The sequence below is a fragment of the Sinocyclocheilus rhinocerous genome, unplaced genomic scaffold, assembly GCF_001515625.1.
Source record: "Sinocyclocheilus rhinocerous isolate Xijiao unplaced genomic scaffold, SAMN03320098_v1.1 scaffold4019, whole genome shotgun sequence".
Classification (NCBI taxonomy): domain Eukaryota; kingdom Metazoa; phylum Chordata; class Actinopteri; order Cypriniformes; family Cyprinidae; genus Sinocyclocheilus; species Sinocyclocheilus rhinocerous.
In genome coordinates, this window is record NW_015661870.1 from 106868 (window position 1) to 116604 (window position 9737).

Here is a 9737-nt window from a genome sequence, read left to right on the forward strand (position 1 = left end):
ATTTCTATTTCAAAGGGGGAGCAAAATCTGACATGCTCGTTTTTTCACAAGCTTGCCCAGAAAACGTGAAAAAGAACAACCCAGTAAAAATTTTTGGTAAGCCTTTCTCTGTTGGTAGGTGCACCAGGGACCCGATTTTATATATGTCACCTTTAAAAAGACTAATGTTATTCATTGAAAATTTTGACATCCATGTTTGATCTATCGTGCATGAATCCTTTCACTCGATTTAGTTCAGTGAAACAGTTCACAAAAATGGTGTGAATGATTCATTTGAAGAGACTGATCTGTTTTTCAAATTCATGTCAATCAGTTACTCAAAGATCTGATCATAAATGCCTAGCAGACCACTGGAGAATATCATGGAATACATTTCGGCCTGTTCCTCTCACAGAGCTATTGTATGGCTTCGAGTATAGTGCCCAAGTCATATGCACTATTTTTATGGTGCTTGTGAATCCATTTTGAAGCTTGAAAGCTTCAGTCCCCATTCATTGTAATTGCTTGGAAAGAGACCAATTCTACTTACCAAAAATTGTCTGTACTCAGAGCACAGACACTCACGCATGTCCAAGAAAATCTTCAGACAATCTTAACACTGTCCTTATGACATTAAAACCCAAACTCTGTTGTAATGCATGCCTGTAATGCTTTATGCATATATAAAGTGCCTGATCTGGCCAAACCTGTATGGATTTTTATTTATAGCCAGTGATGTTGGAGATTAGCATGGAAAACTCTGGAACATTACAGATGCATGGACCACAGTGTTTTAAAAATCAATAGTGCCTGTTTTGCATGCATTCAAATACAACGTGGTTTTTGGAGATAAATGCATATATTTTTGTCTATCATTAAAGACATCCGTAATACACTACTTTTGCTGGCAATGTGATTTTTTTTATGATTAAGAATAGCAATAAATCTTTATTTTGTTACATTGATTATACATTGGTCTTAGTGTACCACAACTGTGAAAATAGGTAATACTGGCACTGAAAAATGTACAATTAACCAGCCATATGATCATATCATCTGTTGATCAGACTGACAAAGTAGCCTATCTGAAACTGTTTGCCAGAAGAGTGTTTTAATTTTCCCATCATGTAATGTTTGCGTATGGGAGTGGAAGAATCGCTTATGCTCGAAGGAGATAATTAAGCTTGGAGATGTGAGGTTAAAAGATCATTTAACCGTTTAAAAGGTTTCAACTTATTATATACTAATGTACGCCAGAGAGGTATGTTGTAGGAATATACGAGCAATAAAACCTTTCAAAAGTAAAACCGATAGTAAGGAGATAAGCCATATGTTAAGAAATACTCAAGAAGAGAGAGGAGGAAACGCAGCAGCAGAGGATGCGAGAAGAATGGAGTTTGATGCTGGAGCGTCATCATTGCCTAGTGACACTCCTAGCAACAGGAAACATCTGTTTCAGCGTCGACCAATCAGGAGCCGGTGCAGTCTGTTATTGCTCGCTGCACAGAAAGGGGATATTTTAAGAGCCGAGAGTGAGCCGAATACTACAGGGATTATATCAAAAGCAAGATTTCGACATCTGGGGGCGAAGCGTCAAGCTCAGGCGGAGCTGAAAGCGGCTACATTCGGCACAGTATGAGCTGTTTTGATCCTCTGGTTTGATGAAGAACGCGCGTGCGGGGACTGTTAATGTGGCTTTAGAAATAAGGTAGGATCATTTACCTCTGTTAATCACATAAGTTAGCCTAGTTTTTTTTTTTTCTATGTTAGTGTACTTAAAACATCATATTCTATTTTTACTACATGCTTTTGTTTATTTTTCAACAGTTATAGCAAATGCAGTTGTATAATCGTACTACACATAACAGACCCGTTCTCTAGTTTGGAATATTTTTTGATTTTTGGAAAATGCGCGTTCCGTGTGATTCATTCATTAGCGTGACAGTTGAGTGGCTGCTGCATTATACAACGTGCATATTCTGTGTTATTTTCAGTTATTGAAGGTAGGCTACTTATTTGGCACACTAGAAAAATAAAAAAGTAAAATGCTACTGTAAATAACTTTAATCTACATTGCCATACTGTTAAAAAATATTTTAACATTAGGCTTTAGGTTCCATTTTTAGTTTTAAAATTTTTTAGTTTAGAATATTTAGTTTTAGTTTAGAATATTTTAAAATGTATTTTTACGGAGAAATTAAAAAATGCACTGGCTTTTCCTGAAACTCATTAGTACATTTTAGATGATGATGAAATGAAGCTTCCAATCAAATAATTAGCTTAAATAAGATTTTTATTTGCATGGAATGGATCACATATCACATGACCAGCTGAATACTTAATCTTGTTTTGTTAACCCTAAATACTGGATGTTGCTAAAAAAAAAAAAATCATGGCTGAATGCAAAATAGCATTTCTAAAATTACATTAGAAAGCGAAAACTATTGTTTTTGCTGTTGCATCCAGTGTCAAAAACAACTGCTATTTTGTCCACGGTGCAGCTAGCAACGCAAAACAATGTTAAAAATGTGTTGAAATAAATAATGTGAATTGCTTTAAATAAAATAAATTAAAAATAAAATACAAAACATAATAAGGATAATTCATGATAATTATGAGTAAGCTAACATAAGAATTACAAATAATTTATGCATAATTGGACATTGCCAGAATTTTCTTCATATGAACTCAACGGCATCATGTGGCATTATACCATCTGTGTTATCAGTACAAAAAATAACGATTTTTAGTTTAAACAGGTTGATAGGACCTGTGTTAAAATTGTTTTAAAATGTTTAATATTTAATGACGTTTATATTTAGAACTGTACAAAATACAGTCACCAAAATGAATTGTATTTTTACAGAAAGTACAGTGAAGATAAATACCTTTTTGGCTATTTATTCTCTCTCTCTCTCTCTCTCTCTCGCACAAATTCACACGCAGCCCACACTAATCTATCCGCCCACGGTTAGTGCGCGCTGCACCGCTGTGTTGACAGCACGCGCCGCGGCACGTTTCTTTGAACCTGATAAATCAAAATGTAGCTCGATCGGGCTCTGAATTACACAGCAGCAAGACACCGTGCAACTACAGCACAACTGCCTGCTAGTGTCATTACATTTACTGCAACAGTTCCTATCCGACTTGTATTTGCTTTTCTGAGACAGAACTACACTAATTTCTGCATGTAAGGAAGATCAGGGCTAGTTGTCACACATTCACACCAATATAATACTGACCTGAAATCGGATAGAAAATAGAAACATCCAGTAAACGATTCTCTGTCTCTTTCCTTCTCTGAGGAACCATTAGGCAATGTGTGTGAGCCAGAGGAAAGAGTCTCAGGTGAATAGAGGATTTGTCAGAGAGGTGTGTGATTGTGTCTGCGTGAAGCAGTTCTCAGGTAATTAATACACACTACACACACATACCTTGTTACATAACACACTGACAGTAGTCTACCCTAATCCACTTAGTGGCATAGTGTTAGGGACACATTTACACTGATGGAATTGTTTTATGTTGAATCATCTTTCACAGTAAGAGATTGAAAAAAGAGATGTTACATTTGTAAAAATCTCATTTCCATCCAGTTGCAAAGCCATGGTTTTCACAAAATCCCTGTGTGCTTGCCTGCAGGGTCTTTCCTCTAAGAGTGCCCTCAACAGTCAACAACGTCGAAAGTCGCCTACTTTAAGCGAAAATATGCGGAAGAGGAGAATGTTCAGGGAAGCCTACATGGATATTTACAAAAAGTAAGTGTCATTTGAATGTGCTTGAATGCAATTAATTGAAGTGAAATTCACATAAATGTATTTTTAAAGCGAAGTTTGTCAACAACCTTGTTTGACAGTTATGAAACTTTTTTTTTTTAATTAAAAAAAAAGAAGTATACATACATACAGACAGATAAATAGACAGATAGACAGACAGATAGATAGATAGATAGATAGATAGATAGATAGACGGACAAATGATAGATAGAGCGATAGATAGATAGATAGATAGAGAGAGATAGAGAGGTAGATAGATAGACAAATGATAAAAAGACAGAGATGGATAGATAGATAGATAGATAGCCAGACAGATAGATAGACAGACAGACAGACAGAGACAAATGATAGATAGATAGATAGATAGATAGACAGACAGACAGACCGACAAATGATAGATAGATAGATAGATAGATAGACAGACAGACAGACAGACAGACAGACAGACAGATAGATAGACAGACAGACAAATGATAGATAGATAGATAGATAGACAGACAGACAGACAGACAGACAGACAAATGATAGATAGATGATAGATAGATAGGTAGATAGATAGATGATAAAAAGACAGAGATAGATAGATAGACAGACAGACAGACAGACAAATGATAGATAGACAGACAGACAGATAGATAGACAGATAGACAAATGATAGATAGATAGATATACAGACAGACAGACAGACAAATGATAGATAGATAGACAGACAGACAAATTATAGATAGATAGATAGATAGATAGACAAATGATAAAAAGACAGAGATAGATAGATAAATAGACAGACAGACAAATGATAGATAGATAGATAGATAGATAGATAGACAAATGATAGATAGATAGACAGACAGACAGACAGACAGACAAATGATAGATAGATAGATAGATAGATAGATAGATAGATAGATAGATAGACAGATAGATAGACAGACAGACAAATGATAGACAGACAGACAGACAGACAGACAAATTATAGATAGATAGATAGATAGATATACAGACAGACAGACAGACAAATGATAGATAGATAGATAGATAGATAGATAAAAAGACAGAGATAGACAGACAGACAGACAAATGATAGATAGATAAGACAGACAGACAGATAGACAAATGATAGATAGATATACAGACAGACAGACAGACAGACAGACAAATGATAGATAGATAGATAGACAGACAGACAGACAAATGATAGATAGATAGATAGATAGATAGATGATAAAAAGACAGAGATAGATAGATAGATAGATAGATAGATAGACAAATGATAAAAAGACAGAGATAGACAGACAGACAGACAGACAAATGATAGATAGATAGATAGACAGACAGACAGACAAATGATAGATAGACAGAGTGATATATAGATAGACAGACAGAGACAAATGATAGATAGATAGACACACAGACAGACAAATGATAGATAGACACACAGACAGACAAATGATAGATAGACAGACAGACAGACAAATGATAGATAGATGATAAAAAGACAGAGATAGATAGATAGATAGATAGATAGACAAATGATAGATAGACAGACAGACAGACAGACAGATAGATAGATAGATTGATTGACAAATGATAAAAAGACAGATAGATAGATAGATAGACAGACAGACAGACAAATGATAGATAGATAGATAGATAGACAGACAGATAGACAGATGGACAAATGATAGGCAGACAGAGCGATAAATAGATAGACAGACAGACAGACAGACAGACAGACAGATAGATAGATAGATAGATAGATTTCATGTAAACAACCTTTTCATGTCTGTCTCATGTCTTCACACCTGTCATCTTCCAACTGTCTTTCCTCACCTGTCTGTCTCTCCTCAGCACCTGATCCTGCGTGAGGAGCGTAGCTGCATCCTGCGCCTGTCTCTGCAGAAGCTGCGTTTCCTAGACGACCCCGAGGCTTACCTCCGCCGCTCTGTGCTCATCAACAACCTGCTACGCAAGATCCACCTGGACGAAGCCCAGAGGGAGAGAGAGAAACAGAGGGATGACAAGGAAGAGGAGGAGGAGGCTGAGAGGAGGCGGAAGAGACTGAAGGTGGTGCTCCAGGAGTTCCAGCAGTACAAGCTGCTGCCGTACTCATCCTCCCCAGCCTCGTGCATCTGCGGCCTGGGCAGCTGCCACACCCTGCCTCCTGATCATGGAGCTTCAGTGCTACTCTATCATTTAGATGATAAAGGATGAGATGTCATCGAGCACATGCAGGGGATTTTTCAATCTGTCTACGACTGATTTCCAGGAGCCAAAATGAAGGGAGAAGGGGATTCGGGTTTGTGTGCATTTGTGCTTGTGCTGGTGAGCATGACCTCTGCGGTTAGTGACGTGACAGCTGTCTGTCCAAATCAGGGTGCATTTTCTAACCGGAAAAAGACATCATCTTGTTATCACTGCCTTGCTCTGTTGATATGAACTTTGACCACAGACATTTTATTTTCATAAATTTGCTTGAGTGAGCTATAATCTTAAGCACTGTTTTCAGGGATAAAAAAGGCAAACGAAAAGCCATGCACCTTGTGGTTGTTATATTATGTTGTAAGAAAAAAGACAAAAATTTAAATTGTAAGTGTCAAAGTCCTGGCTGCTCCTAAGGATGGAGTGATTTTACTAAATCTTTGTTGCTGTAATATGGAAATTTTTGTGTAAGTGGCTACTAATGTCAAACTAGTAATGATTATTATTATTTTTTTTTTAAGTAGTTTCCATACCTTTAACAAAAAATAACAAAATAAAAGAAAACAGGAAAATGTAGGGGCAAATAAGAAGTGAAAATGATTTCTTTCAAGGCCTTCTGTTTTTTTGGTTTAAACAGGGTCTCACTCTCAGCAAAAAAAGTACAAAACTCACCATATCACGCAGTACCCTTTCTAAATGTATTAATACGCACATTTAAGATACTAATATAAACCACTTGGGGTAAATAATGTACAAAGATGTACCTTTTAGCTTTTGTACCTAATTAAAGTACCACCCCAATGACCTTTTTTCTGAGAGTGTAGTGACATGCAGCTTTCACAATGTAAAAAAACAAAACAATTTACTGCATTTGCTACCAGAAACTGTTCTGTTAAGGTGACTCTGCCATCTAGTGTTATGGCGATGAATTCTCAGCTACATAGACCACTTTGGTTCATTCATTCAATCAACTGTACTACCTCCCATTTATAATGCTGTTTTACACTCATTTGTACCTTGTAACAAATTTCGGCTGTCTGTCCAGGTTGTCTGGCCAGTATACTGAGTTTCCAATGCCTCCTTTTACACACACACACACACACACACATGGATTTTCTACATTTCTGGCTCTAATCTTTGGATCTGAAAACCCTAGCTATGTGGGTTCACAGAACCACGGTTTATGACTAACAAGGAAAACAAGGTATACATGCTCAATGTAGTGTAAAATCTGCCATTCACTCTTATACAGAACCTCAGATGATCCTGTTCTTGTCTCATATCGCTGTGCATGTCTCTCATGCGTTGGTTACATAAAGTTTTCTAACAGGCAAAGTTGTGCAAAAAATATTTTGGTACGGTTAATAATGACTGGTACTCTTACTGTTAATATTTTGTGTGTATGTTTATGCACATTTGTATGTGTATTATAATTATTCAATATCTGAATGTAATTTACTGAAATCTAAATTCAAAGTGCTATCTTTTGGACATTTCAAAGCATAGACATGGCTATCAAGTTTATTTTGAAATGGAGCTATTTTTTTGTTTCAAAGAGAACACGATTCCTCAGAGAATTTAGTGCTATTTTGCCAACAGATTTAAAAGTAGCATACGAGAATTGTCTATTTTCATGGCACTGCAGTCAAATAAAAATATAATATTGAATGTTTGACTAAAACAACTTGTGTAAATAAATCTGTGTAAATAAATATATGCACTTAAAAAATGTATCAGTATTGGCCTTTTCCTCCAGCTTATGCCGAGTCTCGAGTGATGGCGTAATCGGTACGTGCATGTCTCCGCACCATTGGGCGGCAAATATTGATAAACGTTTCCTTGACAAAAGTAGTCTTACTCCAGGGGGCGCTTTGCGGCACAAGAATCCGAATTTTCCATTGAGCTATATTTAAAGGGGTCATATGATGCTTTTTTAAAGATCATTATTTTGTGTATTTGGTGTAACAGAATATGTTGACATGCTTTAATGTTAAAAAAACACATTATTTTTCAAATACTGTACATTATTGTAGGTCCTCTATGCCCCGCCTCTCTCAAACGCTTCGTTTTCTACAAAGTCCCTCCTTCTGACAAGCGCAGTCTGCTCTGATTGGCCAGCTGACCCAGTGCATTGTGATTGGCCGAACACCGCAAGCACTCGTCGGAAATGTAACGCCCCTTACCATAATCGCGAGCTTCATCTTTCAAAATAAATGTAAAGACAGTAAATAATGTCATTAGTTTTACCATCAGTTCAAGCCCGAAAGGGGAACAGAGTCGTGTGACAGACACAGTGATGAAGCTGGTATGTGTTTGCAGTACACAAGCCACGGTTAAGACAGCTGACTCCACTGTGATGTGACCCTGTCTCTCTCTCTCTCTCACACACACACACACATACACACGATGCGCAAAACTCCGCATTTGAACAGTCAATAGCAAATACTTAAACTAATAACAAAACAGTAGCTGATTCAGAAGCGCCAGATTGTCATAGCAAAGTCAGAATTACCTCCTCTCCTAGGTTCACGAAACGGTCGTCCATAAAATGCATTGCTGTTCTGTTGTAAGTAATCTTAAAGATTCCTAAATGCGTCTACTTTCGGAAGGCCAAATAAAGTGTTTTTGCTTTCGCCTAGAAACACACAGCCGTCTCCGTGACATGGCTGCTTCAACACTAACTGCGGTTACTGAAACCATGCCTTCTTTCTTTGCGTGCACATTTGAGCGGCATTACGCAGATATTTTCACATAGTGAGGTAGATATGTGGGGGCGTGTTAGAACGAGCCGTTTTAGGGGGGCGTGGCAGAGTCTTAACTTTGATAAAGAATATCTCTTTGGTTTTGAGACTTTAGTCTTTGCAACTTCAGGGATCTTATCTATGCACAATCAGCTTGTAACACTCCAAAGAGAAAGGAAAACTTGAAATCGCATCATATGACCCCTTTAAATCTCAAAACGTTTTTACACTAAGGCCGTTTCTCAAAGGAAAGGCTGCATCCTCCGGAGGTCGCATTTACAGGTTGCATACGTCATCAAGCCTGGTTTATTTCAGTTAACCGAGCATTACATTCGCGAGTCATAAGCATATTACAACATTTTACGCTTAACTAAGAATAATGGTCAAATTTATAACTGATAATATTCTAAAATAAGATCTTCTTTATGACATATCAGCCTACAAATGCGACCTCCGGACTCCGGAGGATGCAGCCTTCCGTTTGAGAAACGGCCTAAAAGCGTTCTCGTGAACCTGAACGATTAATACTTGATGTACGGATATAAATCAGCCTTATAAATCTCTCTTAATCACAAACTTCTAGGGTTGGCCAATCAATCCAGAGCGCTGTGAAAAGTAACAGCTACCACGTGAATGCTGGCTCTATGATGTTTCAGGGGCGGGTTGGGTAATATTTTATATGTAAATAAAGTCAATCATTATATTTTATAACAGTTGGATTAATATCCAACAGCGAAGAGTTAAAATATTATTCTTTTTATTTCGACCCATGGTAACTGACCGATCATAGACAATGTCCGGGCTGCTAAGCCCCGCCTATTTTGAATACACGGCTCTTGCTTAATTTCACTCTACCCACTCGTGGTCGCGCGGGTCTGCAGCTGGATACTATTGTCAGTGTCAGGCCTGCGTTCAGCCCCGACAAAACGGTGCAAAACGTTTTTTAAACGGAAACGGTGGTGCGTTGAACACTCTGTTCTGATGACGCAAGAGTTGCAACTATGGCAGCTGAGAAGGGCATTCTTAGTTTTTTTTTTAAATA

The 9737-nt window shown here is 37.4% G+C and overlaps 1 long non-coding RNA gene across 2 annotated transcripts; it reads left to right on the forward strand.

The window, feature by feature from the left end:
• The first annotated feature begins 1310 nt into the window (after positions 1 to 1310).
• On the forward strand, positions 1311 to 6466 carry LOC107726591 (uncharacterized). 2 transcript variants are annotated; one of them, XR_001638281.1, is made up of 4 exons: positions 1311 to 1687; positions 3285 to 3385; positions 3622 to 3737; positions 5604 to 6466. It is a non-coding gene; the product is annotated as an uncharacterized LOC107726591 (long non-coding RNA). The 2 variants fall into 2 exon arrangements; XR_001638280.1 differs by having other exon boundaries at positions 3295 to 3385.
• The last annotated feature ends 3271 nt before the right edge of the window (positions 6467 to 9737 follow it).